At 47.9% G+C, this 22,520-nt stretch overlaps 1 protein-coding gene and 1 long non-coding RNA gene across 7 annotated transcripts in view; one reads left to right on the top strand and one right to left on the bottom strand.

Moving 5' to 3' along the window:
• Window positions 1-22,520, bottom strand: part of CAMTA1 (calmodulin binding transcription activator 1) — an 851,919-nt gene that overhangs the window by 347,855 nt on the left and 481,544 nt on the right. The window lies entirely within an intron of this gene.
• On the top strand, window positions 7,259-9,528 carry LOC122226350. The gene is made up of 3 exons (XR_006205592.1): window positions 7,259-7,742; window positions 8,173-8,664; window positions 9,294-9,528. It is a non-coding gene; the product is annotated as an uncharacterized LOC122226350 (long non-coding RNA).

Below are 22,520 nucleotides of genomic sequence, written 5' to 3'. Positions count from 1 at the left end.
ACAGTTTCCTGGGCCTCTCCACAGAGATGTGTCTGTGTGTTGGACAGGGCTCCTGCTTCATCTTGTTGCTCTGGGGGAATCCAGCTGGGTGAAACACCTCACATACCTTTTCCTGGACACAAATGGGAGAGACAGAGAACACCAGGCCTCACTCCAATCTCATCTTCTTCAGGAAGTCCTTCCAGAGAAGAGGAAATGACAGCCAGAGCCAGAGCTGACAAACGATGCTCCCTGGGCCAGATCCAGACTGCTGCCTGTTTCTGTAAAGCTTTATTGGAACACAGCCACATGCACTTGTTTACGCATCTATGTCTGCTTTTGTGCTATCGCAGCAAAGTTGAGGCATTGCGACAGAGACCATATGGTCTCTACATTGCGGTCTACAGACCGCAGAGTCTGTAGTATTTACTGACTGGCCCCTTACAAGTCTGCTGACTCCCAGGACAGGGTATTGGAGCCTTATCGTTGGCTCTGAGACCCTCGGTGAGACCCTGAGCATCTGCTTCTGTCTTCTAGGGAAAAAAAGAGAATAAGGATGCCTAGAAGAGGGGAGAGTTACCTGGGGAGTAAGCAAGTGGTCTGAGAAGGGGAAAAGCAGGCAGAACCCCAAAGGACACGCAGAGCAGGACAGGATCTGGAGGCAGGCAGGCCCGTGCTTGCCACATAGACCTGCCACTCTGGGCAAGTCACTAGGCCTCCTTCAGACCCCTCTGAAAAATGATGACAGAAGTTCCCACCAGATGTCACCTTTTCAGCGAGGTCTTCCCTGACCTCTATATCTGAAATGATCTGCCCTCACCTGGCTCTACCTTTCTTTTTTAAAAAATAGCTTTACTGAGATACAGTTCATATGCCATGCAATTCACCCACTTAAAGCATACAATTCAGAGCTTTGTAGTTTATGCATATACTTGTGCAATCATCAGCACAAGAAATTTTAGAACATTTTAAAACTATTTTTTAAATTGAGGGAAATTACACCTAACCTCAAATGTACCATCTTGCCCATTTTTAAGTGTTCAGCTCAGTGGCATTAAGTACATTCCCACTGTTTTCTTTTTTTTTTTCAACACTTATTTATTTTTGAGAGACAGAGAGAGAGAGAGAGAGCGTGAGTGGGGAACAGTCAGAGAGAGAGAGGGAGACACAGAATCCAAAGCAGGCTCCAGGCTCTGAGCTGTCAGCACAGAGCCCGACGCGGGGCTCAAACTCACAAACTGTAAGATCATGACTTGAGCCAAAGTTGGATGCCTAACCACCTGAGCCACCAGCCTTCCTGTCATTCCCACTGTTTCTAATTATTGCCACCATGGATCTGTCTGTTTCTCATGCTTCATTTTGTTTCTCGTGGCCTTATGTCCACTTGAAAATACATCATTGCTTATGTTTTATTATTTATTAGATGTCTTTCCCTTGTAAGCTCCATGAGGGCAGGACTCGGTCTTGTTCACTGCTTGTCCCCAACACTTGAAAGAACATTAGGGACACAGCAGGTGCTCAATAAATATTCAAATCAATGACTGACTGCTGGTCAATCTGCTGAGTCCATTACTGTGTACAGGGCATCCTTTCTATAAAGACTCAGGGATGTTCCAGGAGCAGAGTCCGTATCCACATAAAGGCGGCCAGTTCCAAACCAACCAGAATTGCACCAATGCCTTTGTGCGGCATCCCTGGCCCCTGTGAGCGTCCTTCACCCCTCATCACCTGGCACAAATCTATAAGCAGTGTGGTTATTTGCATACACTTGTTTCCACAGCAGGTGGTGTGCCCTTGTAATTGCTCCTGGTCCTTCCTTGTGGGACCTAACAGAGGGCTGGGGGCTGGGTGGGCGGCCAAGCAGGAGGGTGAGTGGCAGAATCAAGAGCAGAACCTCCAAAGTTCTGGAGGAAGAGTGGCACCGTCATCCTTGTATTGGTGAGGATTCTCCAGAGAAACAGAACCACATACAGGGAGAGAGAGCTTTCTTTTAAGGAATTGCCTCACTTGATTATGGAGGCTGCCAATTCAGGTGAAAGTTGCAGCCTTGCATCTGAATTCCACAGGGCAGCAGGACAGAAACTCTGGCAGGCAGAATTCCTTCTTCTTCGGGGAAACCTCCATCTTTTTCTCTGAAGGCCTTCAGCTGACTGGACGAGGCCCACCCACATGATGGAGGCTAACCTACTTCACTCAAAGTCTACAAAATGCCTTCACAGCAACCGGTGTTTGACCAAAAATTGGGCACCATAGCCCAGCCAAGTTGACATATAAAATTCACCATCACAATTCCCAACTGCACATGTCCTTCCCTACTTTTCAAGTCCTTTTCACCCCTTTGCAAAGGAAGAGGGCAAAGGGGCAGACAGAGAAGACACCTGGTAAGGGCTGTAGAGAGGACATAGGCCCCCAGTGCCCACCCTGTCATGAGGCAACAGACACTGATCAACTAGCTGTAGGCCAGGCCTCCCAGAACAGCTGGGTGACTGTGGACTCACCAGCTTTGTGCTCAGTGATCTGCCTCCATCTGCATAAGACGCTCCCCAGAGAGGTCAAATCCTTAGTCATTCATTGGTTGTTGCCTCTGTGGCCTCAGGAGCATAAGCCAAACAGAAAACTGGCTTCTGAGCCCTGTTACCAACATCGTCTTTCTTCCTGGATGGAAGCTATCACTTGGAGCAAGATGTGAATAGAGGCCTCAGGTTCTTTGGGGCACACATGGGGACTCAGGAGGATGGGAAGAGAGAAGGATCTGGCTTAGGCCCAGGGCTGGCTCTGGGAGCTTCGTGAACCAGGCCCAGCACCAAGCCTTAGAAGGGATATTCTCAGCCATCCTGCATTCCTTAGGATGTGAAACATAGAAATGTGATAAACCAGGGAGGCTGGGTGGCTCAGTCGGTTAAGCGTCCGACTTCAGCTCAGGTCATGATCTCACAGTCTGTGAGTTTGAGCCCCGCGTCAGGCTCTGTGCTGACATCTCCGAGCCTGGAGCCTGCTTCGGATTCTGTGTCTCCCTCTCTCTCTGCCCCTCCCCTGCTCATGTTCTGTCTCTCTCTGTCTCAAAAATAAATAAAAACATTAAAAAAAAGAAATGTGATAAACCAAAGCCACATATGTGGTGTGTCGCCCTAGCCTCGTCGACCTCACTCTCTCTGCCTTTCATTTTTCAACAAGAGCTTTCTGAACCTCTTTGACATTCCCAAGTAGTTTAATAGACAAGTCTGTGCCTGAGAGTCAGTTAGCTTTTCTTGGGTCCACGTGCCCCTCCTAACAAGGCTGGCTTCCCAAGCCAGGTGCCCAACTGTGGGCTGTGTGAATGGCCTCGACCTCCAGCCCAGACAACCACATGTGCACTCTTCCATACCCACCCCTGGGCTGCAAGCCAGCAAGGCAACTCAACTCAACTCAACTCAACTCAACTCAACTCAGTGCAGTTTCATTGGAGGCCAACTGGCCCCCCACACCCTCCCCAGTCCCCAGTTTGATGGCCATTCCAAGTATTCCAGTCCAGAACCCAGTCCAGGGAGGTAATAGCCATGCAGATGGTGGGAGTGGCCACTCCAGATGACCAATCTGGGCTTTTGTTGTGTGTCCCTGTGGGCTAATGAACGGGAAAAAAATTGTAGGTGCTCACCAAAGGGCTACTTCTTGGGCAAGACAGCCCAGTTGTTGGGGTTGGGGAGCCAGTGGTTGCATTTTAATTAGCTGATAAACAATTATGCCTTTGAAGCCCCCAGTCTGCCTTACAGGCTCTCTTCTCTGCCACCCACAGGTTATTTAACCACATTTTACTTATTACATAAACTGGAGTCTGTGTCTGAACCACCAAGGTTGCAGAGGTCTTGTTTTCGACACTATCTATGAACACATCTGCTTCTGCTGACTGGCAACATTCCTGCCCTGGACTCAATCTGGCACGCTCAGCCAGGAGGGCAGGCACGTGGGTGCTATTTGCCTGTCCCGAATCCAAATCCCGGCCTCCGTGTGAAGGCCTGACCTTGGTTTTCTCCCCAGAGTGAGATGGATATGACTCTCAGGTGCAAGATCATCTTTTCTTTTTATCCCGAGCACCAGGAAGCCTCTAGCTGGAGCCTCAGCTCAAGGGCATCAGGCTGGGAAGCTGCCGATGATCGGAGCTGAGAGTGTTTGGCTGTTCGGATGGGTGTCTCGGGGACTGAAGGTGTCCCAAGAAACCGACAGGTGGCTGCTGGGTAAACTGTAATTTAACCTATATGTTTACTCTGATAAATGTGCCGATAGGAGCATGCTGCCTATAAATTTCAGTCCTCCGGGAAAGAGTCTCTTCGTTCCCACGATATTGATTCCCGAATACTGCATTCCTCAACCCTTGGCTTTGCAGGGCAAACCAGGACCACTAAGAGTCTGAGACCTAACTCACTTACAGCGTAATAGGAACTTTCATGGAAAAATCAAAGCACAGCCCGAGAAGGGTGGCCACTGGGTCCGACCTGCCCAGGCCTCCATGTTGGTCTCTGGTGTTGTGGGCACCTGACGAGCCTTCTCCTCCATGGCGTTTGTGTACAGGCAAACCAAGGCAGGCGCCTCTCGGAGCCTGGATTCGGTTTTTAGAAAAAAATTGGTCCGTCCTAAAGGGAACGGCATGGGCTTCAGCAAGCAGATCCATCAGTCTAAACTGTCTGCGGAGTGCAAAACCCGAGCTTCCTCCTAAGTCACACTATGACATGTTCTACTTAGGAACTGAGCGCTCCTGCACTCCAGATGCCAGATGATAAGAATTACTGATGCATTGCTTTCAAAGCAGTTGGTTTTATGGCTTGGCAAGGCTGGCTTTGAGATTCTGCTGGGCTTCATTTGCATACCGAATGACAGTGGAGGAAAAGACACCGGAAGGCCTCAGACACGGTTAGCCTCTCCTATGTCTGCTGCCAGTTATAGGTCATTTTAAACTAACATCTGGTGAGTGTACTTTTAAACCATATCTGTAGCTTTAATTAGGGATCTCCCGGGAATGTCAGGGGAGGAAAGAGAGAGACATTCCCCAGAGGAAGATTATTAAGACATTGGCAGTTCCACTGAATCAAAGTCCCGGAAGCTGTCCTGGCCCAATTTTATTGTACTGTAGGATCCACGGTGATAAGGGAGCTCTTTGCATAAGAGGGTCTTAACATCAGCTATATGCTGGCATAAGCAGAAATTTGTTTCCACACTCTGAAGAACCTACTGCCTTCAGAAAGTAGCTTTTGTGCATCAAGACCCCTAGTGGGGTTCCCCTTACACAGCCACAGAAACCAAATCTGTCCCTGAAATCCCCCCAAGGAGTTGAGGTCACCTCAGGCCTCCTTTGCCAAGAGCATCTGCGACAAGGAACCAACCAGTCAATGGCTTCTCTGCCCTGCCAGGGAGGTTGATTTTTTTCCCCTCCTTCTCTTTTCCGGCAAGGACAATTCTTGAATGGTACCTCTCTTAAATAAAACAGATTTTACTTTCCACATAGGTCAATGAGATTTAATATTCTCCTTACACATGTTCATTTCTTTCAGTGATGTTTGAGATCTAAAGCACTATTTTAAAATTCTACAAACTCTCAGGGATAGATATTTTAAACCCACATAAAAATAGCCTTTCCTCTCCTTGCTGCTTGCCCGGCTAAATTGCACGCTTAGCCTACATCAGACTGTAGCCCACTGACGAAGAGAGAAGCCAGCGGTCTAAAGGGAGGCAGCCCCACCATTTGGCTGCTTCCATCCCCACCTCCTCCCCTGATAAATGTAAAAGCAATAAAAAAATTCCTCCATTTCACTGGAATGCCCATTAAAATGTAAACACAGAGAGAGGATTTTGAGTAGGCTACAAAAATGCTTTATTCAAGAGACTGCAAAAGGCAAACCAAATCTAAAGTTGACTTTTAAACCGAGTACATAGCATGTAAATACGCCCGGCTCCCTGTTTCTAAGGGGTTTGTGGAGAATCTACGTATTTACTGGAAAATCTGCAACGTGGTGTCGGGGGGCCACCCTGCAGAGAGGCAGGCGTGGCCTTTCCCTTTGTGAGCCGTCTGAATCAGACACAAAGATCCTGATGCCCATGGCTGTGCGCGGCAGGAGCCCCAGGACGTTTCTCACTGACAAGATATGGGACCTCTGCCCGGAAATCTCCCGATGAAAAGGGAGTCTCAGAGCAGAAAGAACGGCGTGTTCTATCCGCACCCATTCAGGATGCTTTTTTCCAGGTGTGACCTCGGATGAAGGTGCCCCGATTTGGTTGCTCTCCCTCGGCCGGGGGTCCAGTGTTGGATCAGAGGGCCGTCCACAGGTCTCTTCCTCCGGCTCAAGAGTGACAGGTAGATCCCACCGGTGCCAATTCCCGTGGCTCGGTAGTAACTGCCAAGAGGCCAGCCTCGCAGGGGGAAGCCCATCACCGCTAGGGTCAAAATCTGACATGCGTTTGCCAGCCCTGTCTGAAAACCACGAGGGGGGGCCATCTTCAAGTTTCTTATAGGTTCAAGTTCAGCTCCTCCATGCCAACTAGTAACCCCGCTGCTAGAGCAAGGGGGAACCTGCTGCCAGAGTCCCTCAAAGCGGTGCGGGAAGAAGTGGTTGAGAAATGAGAGGGAACAGAGAGTCAAGGTCCGCATGCTGGCCCCGGTCCCTCCCGCCCTCCAGAAGCTCACGGTCCCTGAAGGGGCTGGCCAAAGAGTCTGTCGGAAACTTACAAAGCACAGCGCTCCCCATTCATCACGGGAGGCTAAGTCCACGTTTTGCGCAACCGACGGGGCCACAAGCCAACTAATAGGTATTGTGCGCGTGAATCTGTGGATTTGCGCATATTTATATAATCTGCGAGTGTATTCTTTATTTTTACTGCCTGCTTTGCTCAGACTGCAGACAGCACAAAGATCATCAGCCGCCTCCTAAATTATAGATTGGCTCACCAAACACACTGTGTCACTCATTAGCCACATCCTCTCGCAGCTACGCACAACAATAAATTAAGTAACACAATCGCTGCAGGGAAATTAGGTGAATAATTCTCACATTAAACTAAAAAGTTTGGGATGCCTTTGGTTTCTTCCAGGCGGCTCCTAGGACAATGCAGTACCACGAATAGACAACAGACAGGACTCTAAATTCCAAGGGTACAATTCTTCAGAGCAAGTTAGGTGTGGTTCACATTAAAAATAGAACAGGCTCCTGCAAACAGACTTGTATTTATATAGAATGTTGCGACAACTGTCATTTTACATTAGTCAGAGAAATCCCATAGGACCGGTGTAAGTATTAAATGTGGCAATTTTTTTTGTTTACCGACAAAACATAATAAAAAGAACACAGCCTCCTGGATGACATTCTGGATGATGTTTTTTCCTCTTTCCCTGAAGTCATTCATAAAATAAACATGCGTTCTCAGTCCTTGGAAGGCTTCTTTATGAGAGTCTCCTGACAGTGAACGAGGGATGACAGAGCGGGGCCCCCCACTGCGAGACCCCAGCCCAGCAGCCCCCGTTCCAGGCCCTCATGCTGCACTGCCATTTGCTCCCCGAACAGCAGCCGCAGAACACAATTCCAGAGTCTTTCTTGAACCGTGTAATCAGGACGGAGTTACAGCGTTTCAGGAGGGACATTTCCAATGTGGGGAAAGCCGATCTTTCTGCACAAATGAGCCAGGGAGAGGCCTGTAAGTCGCGAATCCCAAAGAGCTTGCAATGTGCTCCTTGCTGCCAAACCATGGAGGTCGCCGGAGAGTTCCGCAAAACTGCCCGAACAAGAGAAGACTGGGGACAGGTAAGCTGTTCGCATAAAGTTGGCAGCCATCGATGGCCGACCTTCTCCTTGTCCCAATTTACTGCTGATAAGACAGCCAAAGGGGCAAAGGACCCAGAGAGACTGCCGACCGCAGCGTGAGGTGGCCTCTGGTCGTGCCGGGCTTGTGGTGTGGACCAGAGCTCCCTCTGGTTAGCTCTCCAGGGTGTGCCTTGGGCTGAGGTTCTCCAAGTGTGGTCTGGGCACCCACCCTGCCCTCGTAATGACCCTAAGACGTGATTCGCCTCTGGGGGGATAGCGGTGTTTTCCAGAGGCTCTGTGACGTGATGATGACAGCTCGTGGAGTATGCAATGCTTGTGTATTTTAGGTTTCAAAAGTCCTTCAGTTTTTTTAAATTAAGTTTTAAGTTAATTCCAGTATAGTTAACATACAGTGTTATATTCGTTTCAGGTGCACAGGGAGTGATTCAACACTCCCACACATCGCCTGGTCCTCACCAAGACAAGTGCCCTCCAAAATTCCTTCAGTTTTAACTCAAATACGTTGAATATCGAGAGATGTGACCCCACAACCCAAAGCGCCTTGAGATCCTCATTGAATTTTAAGAGTGTCGAGAAGTCCCAAGACCTGTGCCTATGTGCTCACGCTTCCCCGGGACCCCGCGTGGGGGACCTCACTGAGTTTTAACTTTAGCCTGATGAGCCAAACACAACCCTACCTCCAAAATCCCTGTGACAAGCTCAGCCGGCCCCCGGGGGCTGTTCGTGGGCACCAGAGGCGGCGCCCCCCACCGTCTTCCCCCAGCATCAGGCAGAGGGATGAACGCAGCTCCTGTGCGACCAGCCTTGTCTGTACAGCCAGCACATCCAAGAGGGAACAAGGGCAGGGGAGCCTCTTGGCATTCACTCTTTCCTCTTACAGCTCAACAGCCAATTGGTACCAGTAAGTGTGATTGGATCATATTTATATTTATACTTATATTTATATTTATATTTATATTTACATTTACATTTATATTTACAATTACATTTATATTTGTATTTATATTCTCTACTGCATACCCACTGTCCTGGGTTAAGGTGTTCCCTTAGAATTCAGGCACATCAGACTGGGCATGCAGTGAAAGGTCTATCTAATGGGGCCAAACGCCCAGATCCTGCTGGGGTCACCCGTGGCTCATGCAGGCACTGCGGGTTTCACTTCTGGTCCCAGCTCACTTCTGGGCCTGAAGGATCCTCAGAAGAGCTCACGCTGTCTCCCAGCCACGGTGGAGGGGCTAAGCGACTGAGGGAGCATGGGGCAGGGAAGGGACCCACCTCTCTGCACCTCGAGGCCCCTCCTCCTGGCGTGGTCGTGACACGGAGCCTGAGGCTCTTCTGATGACCGCCTGCCACATGGCTGTGCCTGACCATTTGCTGTCTTGGATCCTCAGTCCCTTCTCTGTAAAACAGACATAATAGATCTCTCTCTCTGAAGAGCTCTGAGAGGAGGAGATTTGAGCAGAGTCTCAGCCTCGTGCCTGGGAAACAGTCGGTGCTCAGTTCGTGTGAACTCTCCCTTCCCTCCGGCAGAAATGGCCCAACACTGAACCTCACGACCACCAGTCCTGTCTCCGTGTCTGCTGCCTGCCTAGACGCCAGAAGAGAAAGCGTGGGGAAGGAGGGAGGGAGGACTCCCCGCCACCGGCCTGAAAGCCATTTGTGACCATCGTTCCCTCTGAGCACGGGTCTGGAGGAGGCGCCGGGAGAGAGACTCTTTATTGCATATCCTTCTGTACTGCATGTATTTGTACCAGCTGTATGAGCGTTTTCATAATAATAAAAAAGGGAAAACCTGTCTTCCTATTGGGATAATCATCATTAAGTGAGAATATGTTTCATCGTCTATTAAAGTGACATTTCTGCAAGACTGGGCATTACATAACCTCAGTAGCAATGAATTTGGGCTCACACATAGAAGCACAGTGCATCGCTTCTGTTATCAAAGGGACTCTTTCCCCGTCCCATTACCACCACAAACATACAGGGTATTTGTTGGAAAATACTTTTTCTGGATGCTTCGGCTTTAGGTAGCGATGGACCCCCAAAGCCCCTCCAGCTCTCAGGTCTGCGATTCCAGAGAGAATAGACACGGGGCCAAATCAAAGGAGTTTCCCAAGTCAGAAAATGAAAGTCTGGGGAACCAAACGTGTTGGTCAAAGGCGGGACGACTGGGCATCAGGAAGTGGCAACATTTTACAAAGGTAATCTAAGCATTGCTTGGCTCTAAGTTTCGTTTAAAATTCTGCAATCTCTTTCCACTAATGAAAAAGGTCTCACATGAAGGGAAAAAATGATTAATTATGAATTCAACTGCAATGTCCTAATTATTAAAAATATTAAATTTAATTATTTAGAAAATATTTAGTCACAGTTTATGTTCATCTAGGGAAGGAGATTTTAAGACCCCAACATAATTAGAAATTACATTACATTATTAATTTAGTGCTCCGGGTTTTGTTGTGAGTTTTTTTTTTTCTTTTTTCTTTTTTTTCAAAACGTTACTTTAACTTCTTTGATTTGATGCCCCTGCAGCCCAGAGTGTAGGGAAGATCATCACACTGCTAGGGGTCGTAAGGGCACAGGCAGGAAGGATGGGGACACAGTAAGCGGTGTCACTGCCTTTCGATGTTATTGCTGGTGCCACTCCGGGAGCATGAGGTTTTAAGAAAATAAAACCACCGAACACAAGAAGAAACAACCCTCTGCCAGCGAGAACCCAGCGCGGACAAAATCAAGTTAAAAATCGAAACTGCAAAGCCTCAGACACAGGGATGATCAGAAGCAGAATACAAAACTATCTTTGTTTAGTCCACTCACAGAAAGAGACGGGGGGGGGGGGGGGTGAAATAAAAGAAATAAATATAAGCACGAGGGGGAAGCAGAGAAACTCAAAACTGACGAGGCAGATCTGAAGAAAAAGGGAAACGGAACGTCTCGAAACAAAAACACAATAATCAACATTTACAAGTCAATGTAAAGGAAATATCAGACAGTCACAGACAGACTTGGCGAACTGAAAGATAAATGAGAAGATGTCACAAAGATACCGGGAAAGGGGATACAGAGGCGGAGGTGTGGGGAGGGGACAGTGGCTCCGGGACTGAGTTCAGGAGGGAGAAGGGGAAGGAGGCAGCGGGGGCCCAGCTTGCCCCAGGACGTTTGCACACTCAGAAGGACCGCAGAGAGAAAGGGAGGGCCTCAGCAGCAGTGGCAGAAGAGGAAAAACTACGATTACCCCGACGGCTGATCTCTCAACTGCAACGGTAAGTCCCAGGAGACACGGGCCCAATATTTGCAAGTGCTGAGAGAGAATAGCTGTCAACGTAAAATCGTGCATCCGGCAAAAAAAGCCTTTCAAGGAGGAGGATGAAATGAAGACATTTTCGGCAGCAAAACAAACACCAAACCAAACCCGAGTCGGTTCACTCCCGGCAAGACTCTATTAAGGAGGCTCCTCGAGGATGGGCTTCAGGCCGAGGGATAATGAGCCCAGAAGGAAGGGCCCAGAGGTGCCACGGAAAGGGGAGGAAGGCTCCTTCGCTCCTCGCCTCCTCAAGGAGACCTCGGCCTTCCCCAAAGAGCCTCAGGGCGGATCCTGGGGTTCTTCTCTCACGCCTCCCCACCCCCGCCCTGTCCCTCACTGAACTGGGTTCCTGGGTTTGCCGTAACAAAGCACCACACAGTGGGACGACTCATGCCAACAGACAGGTATCCTCTCTCGACTCCGGAGGCCGGACGGCTGAGCTGAGGTGCTGGCGGGCCCGGGTTCTCCGTGAAGGCTCCAGGGAAGGGTCCTTCCTGGTTCTTCCCCGTGCCCGGTGTTTGCTGGGAAAGCCTGGCCGCCCTGGCCTGACGGCATCGCTCCAATCTTCCCTCTCATCACCCCACACCCTTCTTTGCATGTGTGTCCATCCTTCCTCTTCTTAGAAAGGACACCAGTCATATTGGCTCCAGGGCCCATCTTACTTCACCACGACCTCATCTTAACTCGACATCGGACAAGGCCTTATTTCCATATTAGACCATGTTCACAGGTACTAGGGGTTAGGACTTGAACACTTCACAACTAGAAATACCACCTCTGTGCTGATGACATACACATTTAAAACTCCAGCATGGACTTGCCCCCCCGCCAGCTCCCAAAAAGGCAGTCCTCTGTAGACTTAATTAGAGCGGAAGTTTCTGGGCCTCTCTTGTATCTGCTTTTGATACACTTTTGCATTTTCTTCTTAAAGAAGGCCCTTAAAATTGTATAAGCTTCAGGCCAACAACAAATGCCTGGATTTTGCCTTTGAAACCCCAGACTTGGGTATCCAACTGCCTAGCTGAATTTCAAGATGTCTCAAGTTCAGTATGTATAAAATGAAACTCCCATTCTTGCCCCCACACCTGCCCCTGCTCCTCTTACAGCTTACCCATCTCACTGGATGGGTATTCCATCTTCTAACTGCTCAGGACGAAACCCTCTGAGACATACCTGACTCCCCTCACACCTGATCCTTGAAGAAACCTGTTTATGCCATCTGCAGATTGAACCCAGTATTGGACCCCTTCTTGCCATCTCCCTGGCTACACCCTGGCCCTGGTCACTGCCATCTCTTGCCTGGATTATTACACTCACCTCCTAAGGGCCCCCGCCCCCATGCAGTGGAGTGAATGTTTGTTTGTACCCTCCGTTCATATGTTGGGATCCTCACTCCTGATCTGATGGTAGTCAGAGATGGGGCCTCTGGGGGATGATTAGGTCATAATAGCCAAGCCCTCACAAACGGGACAAGTATCCTTACAAAGGGGCCTCAGAGAGCCCCCTCACCATTCCCACCATGTGAGGATACATTAAAAAGTCAGCAGTCTGCAACCTGCAAGAATGACCGTGGTCTCACCAGACCATGATGATAATACTGATCACGGACCTCCAGCCACCACAGCTGAGAGGAATTTAAAATTTAGAATCCATCCCATCTATGGCCCTTTGTTATAGCAGCCCAAACTAAGACACCCTGTTCCCATCCTTCTTTCTCCCCGCACAGTCTGCGGTCAACATAGCGGCAAATACAAGGCAGACCCCACTGTCGGTAGGCTCAGACCCGTCCAGTGGCTCCGCACTCAGGGTAGAAGCCAAAGCCCCTGCCCTGCACAGCCCACAAGGCCTGCTGGGACCTGGCCCTCCACCTCTCTCTGCTCTGCTTTCCTCAGTCACTCTGCCCAGCCCCAGTGGTCTCCCTGCTGACATTGAACATGCCACAGGTGCTCCCACCTCACCACTTCCGTGTTCCTCCTCCGGTGGGCACATCTCCCTCCCTCGGCCCTTCAGCCTTCACTCAGATCTCTCGGCCTCCCAGAGGCCAACGCTGACCACCCCAACCCTAGACACCTGTGCTTTGCCCTTCTCTCTCCCGCGTCCTGTTCTTCCATTTTCCCAGGGTAGTTATTCCTTTCTAACCTCTCACATAATTAAATCACATGGATTATGTTCCCGGTTTACAACCTGCCATCCCTCCGGCTGGAATGCAAAGCCCACAGGGTGGGAACCTTCCTCTGCTCCAGCCACTGTGTATCCCAAGTGCCTAGAACAGTGCCTGGCACACAGTGTTCAATACGCATCTGTCGAAGCAAAGAATGAAAATGTTAGCTGTGTAAATGATAATGATAATAATGTCTATCTAGCAGGGTATAAAATAATCGAGATATGCTCACCACCTTCACAGCAAGAATATATCAGGTGGATGAGGAGGGTGTGGGTAGGGGTTGGTCATGGCCAAGTTCCTTGCATTTCTTGTGTTGTCTGGGAGGATGGTCAAACTCTTGATTACCTTCAGACTCAGGTAGGTCAAATAGCTCTGTGAAATTTATAAGGTAACCATTACAGAAATAGAGGATATGACTTCCAAACCATGAAAAATTTTCAAGGATGGAAAAGGGAAAAACACAAAGCTCAATCAATTGAAAACACGGCAAGAAGGAGAATAAAAAGAAGCGCGTACGCACACACACACACACACACACACACACACACACACACAAACCCCCAGAACAAATGGAATGTACTAGATGGTAAATATGAGTTCAAACTGATCAATAATTACAGCCAATATAAATAGACTCAATTTTCAAGTTAAAAGAAGAGACTGCCAGCCTGGATTAAAAATAAAATCTTGCGAAATGCTATTTAAACCTGGCATAGCTAAAACATAAGGGAGGGAACTGTTCAAAGTAAAAAGACAGAAAGATATCCACCAAATACTAATCAACAAAATGGATAAAATAGACTTTAAGGCCAAAATCATTACTAGCAAGAAAGAGAATCACTACATATTAATGAAGGATTCAATTCAAGGGGATATACACCAATTCCTGAGAAGAGGAATGTGGAGCAAAGCTCTGAAGGGGATGGGGAGCAAACCATGTGGATCTCTGGAGGAAGAGCTTTCCAGGTAGAATATCACAGGAATCTTCACCCTCCCCATGTATCTGGGGACTTTAAAATACTCCAAACAAGCCATGAGTCTTACAGAAGAAATAAAAGTGAAAATTATAAAATACACTGAATTAAATATCAGCAGACAGGTTACTTACTGATCAAAACATGCGGGTACACCTAAAACAGCACTTGGAGGAAAAAGTCCAGATACATTAAGGGTTATTTTCTTAAAAAGGAAGAATGGGTGAAAATAATGTATTAAGTAATAGGAGAGAAAAGAGTGAACACAAAGGGAAAAAAATCAACACAAAGAAAGCAGAAAGAAGAAAACACTACAAAGCAGAGCTAGGATTTATGATGTGGAAATGAATATACGATAGAGGGGATCGATGAAATCAAAAGGTGATTCTTTGACAAACCTCTGGCAATTGTCAAGAGGAAAAGAGGGAAAGTACATTTAAACAATATTAGGAACTAAACAGGCACACCAGAGAATGCCGCAAACACCTTTATGCCAGCGAGTTTGAAAACTGGGGTGAAATGGATGAATTGGCTAGAAAAATGCAAATAACTGAGTGTGACTCAGAAAGAAACACAAAGTGGCTGTACCATGTGACATGTCCCCCAGCAGGGTCAAAGCGTTCTAGTCGGGACCAAGGGATTGCATGGCTATTGCCACAGGTGCTCTGCAACAGAGGTGGGCAGACAAGTGCCTGTAGGCAGCCACTTGTTTTTATAAATAAAGTTTTATTGGCACACAGCCATGCCCATTCATTTATGGCTGCTTTCACAAAAGTGGAATTGAGTAGCTGCAGCAGAGACCCACTGTGTGGCCCAGAAGCCTAAAATATTTACTGAATATTTTTTACTAAAAAATTTACTAGAGGCCTAAAATTTACTAAAATTTTTAAGAAAAAATTTGCTGACCCCTGATTTAGAGGAAAACAACGAAAAGCTGAGGGCAAGTAACAGGCAACTGAAAGCTAAGTATGAAGGCCAGACAGTCTTCTGGCTGCAGGGCAGATCAAGCTTAGGATCTAATAAGTAAGTAACTGAACCACAGAGCTGATTAGATGCCCAGCCAATGCATGTTTGTTATGCCAGGGTCTGGGGCCAAGCTGAGAAAACTGGGAATTCTGACACATGGGAAGGAGGCATCTGGAGAGATGCCCCCAAAGATTTTGATTCTCCAAGACAACTTGGAATCTCCCAAGCCTGTAGGAGTGCCCACCCTTCCCTAGGTAGAGCCAGTGCCCCCATGTTGCTGGAAAAACAATGCAAATCCCACAACTCAGGATATGTTCCCTACTACTGGGCCTACGACTAGGGTTAGGAGTGGCATAAGCCAAGGGGAATAAGGAAGGACAGGGATTATACCGCAAATTTACTCCAAGTCCTGGCCAAGAAGTACTGGAGGGAAGGAGGAAAGACATGGTGGATGGATTCTGATGAGGGTGCTTGCTCAAAGAGGCCTGACCATAAAGTTGAATAATGAAGAGCATGCAGACCTAGGGGCTCTCTTCTGAGATCTAACACACTGGCAAAGACCCTTGGAGATGGTGTAAACTCTCTACTGGAATGGCTTCTAAAAATATGCAAAAAGAAAGAAAAGTCTAAATGCCAGGAATGCCCCGGTCAATGGCAGAGGAAGGAATAAAAGGGCCCAGGAAGCAGGCATGCTAGAATGGACCCACCACCTGTGGCCAGAACATATGCCGATGAGGCTGCTCCATGGGAAGGACCAGAGGACACACTGTCCTCTAAGGTCATAAGGAATGTGCCAGTGAAGGGTGTCCAGCATCACTACAAAGTTCAGTAGTGGCCATGTCTCCTTTGCAGACCAGGACTGGAGGGCTGAAAGAAGGAGAGGCTGATAGAGAATTTGGCGTGCTGACAGCAATGGGGTGATAGGATGTCAAAGCAGTAGAGGTGGCAACACCCAACCACCAGAAGCCAGGGGTCACAATTATTGAAGATCAGAGGAACAGCCAAAGATGTGCAGAGCGTTACAGAGAAGGACACTAAAACACAGAGCAAGAAAGATGGGAGGCTGGCAAGGCTATTCAACAGAAGAACTCAGTGATGGATGCCTGGGGAGCTGAAGGCAGGGCAATTACCCCTATAAAAAGTCATAATCCCTTACCCAGTCTGTAGATCTGAGCTAGTTTTTATACCTGGAACCCACTAGAAGAAGAGATGGCCAGGTATGCAAGAAAACAGACTCTGCCATTCCACAGCAAGAATATACACTGGGATGATCCTCCTCAGTCCTTCCTCCTGCCATTTTTTTTTTAACGTTTATTTATTTTTGAGACAGAGAGAGACACAGCATGAACGGGGGAGGGGCAGAGAGAGAGGGAGACACAGAATCGGAAGCAAGCTCCAGGCTCTGAGCCATCAGCCCAGAGCCCGACGCGGGGCTCAAACTCGCGGACTGCGAGATCGTGACCTGAGCTGAAGTCGGACGCTTAACTGACTGAGCCACCCAGGCACCCCACCTCCTGCCATTTTTAAGGTTATCTGTGCACCCATTGTGTATAATCAGAAGTTTGAGGACTGTTGCTAGAAACAGAGTCTGAGTTAATATCGAGACTCAGAGACCCCAAGTGTCATTATGTTCCCCCCTCATTAGACTCCTGCTCAAAGTCCACCCAAAGTGGGTCTGCTGGGTCTGTGATCTATCTGATGGTCGTTTCCCCCATCCTCAAATGTGTAATCAAGATTAACCTACTTGGAAGTTGGTGTAGCCCCACAGTGGGCTCTTGGTCTATGAGGTACAATGGGGGGAGGCCAAGTGGAAGTCTCTGAAACTATCTCCCTCCTCGTGCTAAGACAGCAAACTAAGAGCAGTATTAACATCCTAGGGGGATGGCGGAGACAAGTATCATCCTTAAGGATCTAAAGGAAGCAGGGGTGGTTGTCTCCTTTATGTCGTTACTTTTTTTAAAATATATTTTTAATGTTTATTCTTGAGAGAGAGAGAGAGAGAGAGAAATACAGAGCATGAGCAAGGGAGGGGCAGAGGGAGAGGGAGACACAGAATCTGAAGCAGGCTCCAGACCCTGAGCCCGATGCAGGGCTCAAACTCAAAAACCACAAGATCATGACCTGAACCGAAGTTGAACACTTAGCTGACTGAGCCACCCAGGCACCCCACCTTTATGTCGTTACTTAATTCAGTAGTGTACCTCCTGCAGAAACCAGATGGATCCTGAACTATGACCATAGGCTACTGCAAACTCAACTGAGTGGCAGCCCCAGCTGATCCACAGCTATCATTTCAGATGCCTTTCCTAGAACAGATTATTGTGGCCTCAGAGACATGGCATAGGGTGACTGAATTTGTGACTGTGTTCTTTTCTATCTCAATCAGAAAAGACCAGAAAAGGTTTTCATTCACATGGAATAGATAACAGTATTCATTTACAACAAACAAAATCTCTCAGCAAACTGGGGAACTTCCTTAATCTGATAAAGAATGTATTTCAAAACTTTATAGCAAATATTATAATTAAAGATGAATTATTGAAAAATTTCCCTCTGATATCAGCAAGACAAGGATGTCTGCAATCACCATTTCTCTTTGATATTATACTGGAGGTCCTAGCCAGCATAATAAGGCAGGGGAAAAAAAATCAAAGGTATAAAGATCAGAAAGGAAGGGATAAAACGTTTATTATTTGCAGATGACATGATTATGTACACATATGAAAGAATGCAAAAGATTCTACATTTTAGCTATTAGGTTGAATGAAAGAGTTTAGCCGGATATAAATAAAGTCAATATACAAAAATGAATTGCATTTGTCTGTGTCAGCAGCCATAGAATCACACAAAACAAAATTCTGAAAGATAAGATTCAGGGCAGCATCAAAAATATCACCTGCCTGACAAAAGATACCCAAAACTTTGCAGTTTGTTTTAATCTCATTTAAGACAAGGATCTGATTTTGCTCACTGGTGAATGTCCCCAGCACTTGGAACATGCCCGAGACACAATGGGCGCTCGATAATTATGCGCTGAATGAATATGTGTATGTGACGCCCATTATATTTTCCCTCTTTACTGTCTAATAGATCTTCGTGTCACCTCCTTGGATAAACCTTCCTTCAACCTGCACCACATTAGGTTGTCATGTGTTTGTAACTTCTCTTTCCAAGTGCCCCCCCCCCCCCACAATGGTACTTAAGTAATGAACTACTAACTGCTCATCATCGGCCTTCCCCACTGGAGCGTAGATCCCAAGAGGACAGGAAATGTACTGGGTACAAGGAGCCCCCCCACCATATTCTTTGACTGACTAATTTAATGAATCAAACTTGTCTGAGATTCAATAGTGCCCCTGAGTCTCTTCAGCCCCCATTTCCACCCATCTAACAACACACATGACTTTGTGTTGTCTCATCTTTCCCAGTTTTCCTCCCAGTCTTCACCAGTCACCATTCATTCACTCACTCACTCAGCCAATGTATTCTGGGACACCTGCCTATGCCAGGTGCTTGCTGGGACCCAGGGATGCAGCGGTAAGGCACTCTGTACCCAAGGGCTGGTCTTCATCGGTAGCAGGCGGGGTCACAGCAGAACAGCAGGGAAGAGAAGGGTTCTCCCTTTTTACACTTCATGTAACCCCCAAAATAGCTGAGGAAAAACATTCCTCCTCTCCTATTTGTCACGTCCAATAATCCTCTCCCACGGAATTCCAATTTGGTAGCTCTCTCGGGTGAGCAGTCATCAAAGGAAACCCCATTAATACAGTCAGAGCTCACACTAGCTGTGATTCATTTAATACCAAAATGGAGGAGAGAAATCAATAATACTTAGCTCTGGTCACATTACATTTTTCTTTAACCAAAGTAAGTGTCTCTCATAAATATCCCCCTAAAATGGTCATGAAACTCACTGCCCAACTCCCAATAAGTTTGCCCAGTGTTGCGTTTCATTCAGGGTATACCAATGACCCCCCATGGGAGGCTCCTGGCGAGGATGTCACTGACAAAGTTCACATCCCCCAGTGAAGCCTCTACCAACCCACTCAATGTGAGGAAGGTGTTGTGCTTCCCTGAATCACTGCCATGTAATTTCTGCCTTGTTGGGAGGAACATGGTCTGTTCTTTGAACAGCAGTATGTTCCAAGCCAGGGAAGGGGCCCCTTGGCACTTCCCGGGAGCACTGAGCTCTGACATTGCCGTGCACATGCTTCCTTTCCCTTTCAAGCATGCGAGCTCCACACACCTGCTCATCTGCCAGAGCTTCCTCCCACCCTATGCCAGGCAGGTGGTGCAGCAGCCAGCAGGGCCTCCTGAAGAAAAGGCCTCCATGAGGAAAAGCATTTGCCTCTACTCAGGGCTTTAAAACAGATCTGTCCAAGATTGGGCAGAAACAGAGAAAAATCAATAAAACTTAGCTCTGGTCACAAGACATTCTTCTTTAACCTATGTTCAGGGTCTCTCATAAATATTCCCCGAAAGAGTTGTGAACCCTGCTGCCCTCTGCCTCATGGTTAAGTTGTGCAATGGTGTGCTCCATTCGGGATATACCGGTTGACCACCAAGGAGAGGTTCCCAGCTAACTTGTCATCGAGCAAGAGAGCAGGCTCAGATGTGACACCTGCCACATGGATGCCATTCAGCTCCAATGCTTTCAGCCCTTTGAGGTCTCCTCCACCTCCTGGGTTTGAAATCACAATTAAGAGACACCGGCAAACTGCTCTTTCAACTCACTTAAAGGCCCCTTTGACTGGGCGGTCTACCAGATGGCAATATGAGCAAAGCTGTGGACAGGTTCAGTGTGTGCCAGGCACTGTTCTAAGTGGCATACCTGTTTTCATGTATATGACCCTCGCGCTGATACTCACGTCATTCCCATTGTGCAGATGCGGACAGGTTCCTACAGAGAGGGTAACTAACCTCTGAAAGGTCACACAGACCCATCAGAGATCATGCATCCTTCCAAGCTGACCTAGGCAGCTCCAAGGTTCTGGGCTCCAGGCTGAGGCAGGGTGAGCAGGGTGAACAGACGCTCTGAGCTCAGCTTCCTTGGGCCAAGCATCACCTCAGGAGCCCACCTGGACCTCCTTTCTACTCCTGCATGCTGTTCCTATCCCTTCCCAATCTGAGGCCTCCCTGCCCCTGTGCCCCCAGCAAGGGGCTGCTTCCCTTCCCACAGGCTCGGTCCCAGGTGGAAGGAGAAGAAGGACCACGCTCCCCATGGAAGGTGCAGGTTCTCCCAGGACCGGGGTCCACATTATCTGTCATGTGTTTCTCTTCCACCCCTTGTACTCCCAGCGACAGGACAGAATCTGCCGGGCTTGGAGCCCCATGCTGCAGCCAAATGAACAAACGACTCTTTCCCTTCTCCCAGCTTTCACATACTACTGCTCCCTCAGTTGTTTTGGGACAATCCCTTCCGCCCCAAGTCTCATCTCAAAAGCCACCGCCTCTGAGAATTTCCCCGATTCCCCGAGGGGGCCTGAGAGCGGCTTCTCCCCTGCCCTCCAGGTGCGCACACCCTTATCCATTGCGGTTCTTGCTATAGGCATGTGTGCACCTCTTCTGGAAATGGGAGCTTCCTGCCTTGTTGGGAGGAACATGGCCTGTTCTTTGAACAGCCAGAAGGCCATGTCTTTCATTTCTGCATCCTTCAGCCAAACAAGCAAATGTCTGCTATATAAAGATCTGCGACTAAATGAATGAACAGAATTGTTACTGATACTAGAGGTAATAGTAAAGCCATTCAGTAAGTGCTCTATAAATGGTATAAGCAACATTAATAGATACCATTTATTAAGCACTTATTGTGTGTCGGACATTATGCTAAAAACTTCACATGTGTTATCTCATTTAATCTTTAAAGTGTGTGTACTGGGTTGAACAGCATCTCCCCCAAATTTACGTCCACCCTGAACTTCTAATGTGACCTTATTTGGAAATAGGGTACGTGTAGATGTAATTAGTTGAGGTCTCGTCAGTGCAGGGTGGGCCTAGAGTCCAATGACCAGTGTTATTAGAAGAAGGCCATGTGAGGACACAGAGGAGGAGACAATGTAATGAGAGAAATACACAGGGAAAAGCCAAAGGCAGAGAGTAGAGTGATGTGTCTATAAGCCAACCCGGAAAAGGCAAGAAAGGGTCCTGAACTAGAACCTTCAAAGAGCATGGTCCTGTTGAACCTTGATTTGGACTTCTGGCCTCCGTAACTGCAAGAGAATAAGTTTCTGTTGTTTTAAAACCCCCAGTTCATGGTAATTTGTTATGGCAGAGTCCTCGGAAATAAATACCACATCCTAAGGGGTAGAATGCCCACATCTGGCAGGGAAGGCATTCAAAGTTCAGAAAGGTTTTCCCTAGTTTTCCAAGTTTGCCCAGCGAGTAAGTGACAAACCAGGGTCAAAGCCAGATCTGGCTGCTTCCCAAGAACCACTCTGAACTGTTGAACTGAGCTACACTGGCAGAAAGAAGTGAAAAGGCAACCGACCCAAATTCTGCCTCCCCAACACACGGGCCCAGGCCAGACCCTACACTTCATACACACAGAAACGTCTGGAACTGACAACAGTGATAATGTGGCTGCGGCTCCAAGCCCTGAATGTCCCCCTCTTGGGAAGCTCAGAGTCCTAAGGTGTGTGGGTAGACAGCCGACATGAACCTCGGCCCCAGCGCTGCTCTGAAAGTCAACAGCTGACAACTGCTTTCCAGGAGAAGGAGCAATGAAATTGAACCTTCGAGCATGTTCTCATTCACTCTCTGGGCTTGCTGACACCCATCAGTGACCTGCAGGTCCAAAACCCCTTCAACATCCTCACCCCTGGCCTCTCTTTCTCTGAATCTAATCATACATCTTGTGGATGTCTCAGGGTTGTGTCTGCCCTTCAGCCAGAGAGTTTCAGGATGATTAAAACTTGGGGATTCTCTCTGAGACTTGGAAGGAGGGCAGGTTCCCTGGGGGTCAGAGGCTGTTACTATTAGATCTCAGATGTACAGCAAAGTACTTTAGGCTTTCTGCCTGAAGCTCAGCCACATAAATATAGAATTGGGGGCAGGGGAGTTATATTCCAGAGGCAGAAATCTATAACTGTCAGAAACATGAAAGATTCATCAATGGCACATGGAATCAGTTACCTAAATTGTGAAATCTAAGTCACAATTCCATTTGTTATATGATGATGTAAAAGCACAGCTCTCTTCCTCTGCTTTCCTTTTCTCCCCCCATCACAGCCTACTAACACATTCATGTGAGAATTATTGGGATCCAATACTTAAAAGACACCGAGGTTCCATAATTAAAAGAAGCAACAAAGCCTCATCTGGAGACAGTGGTTGAGGACCACGGACAGCAC

The sequence above is a fragment of the Panthera leo genome, chromosome C1 (assembly GCF_018350215.1).
Source record: "Panthera leo isolate Ple1 chromosome C1, P.leo_Ple1_pat1.1, whole genome shotgun sequence".
NCBI classification, from domain to species: domain Eukaryota; kingdom Metazoa; phylum Chordata; class Mammalia; order Carnivora; family Felidae; genus Panthera; species Panthera leo.
The sequence above is the reverse complement of the archived record's forward strand: the minus strand, read 5'-3'. Positions and strand labels throughout refer to the sequence as shown.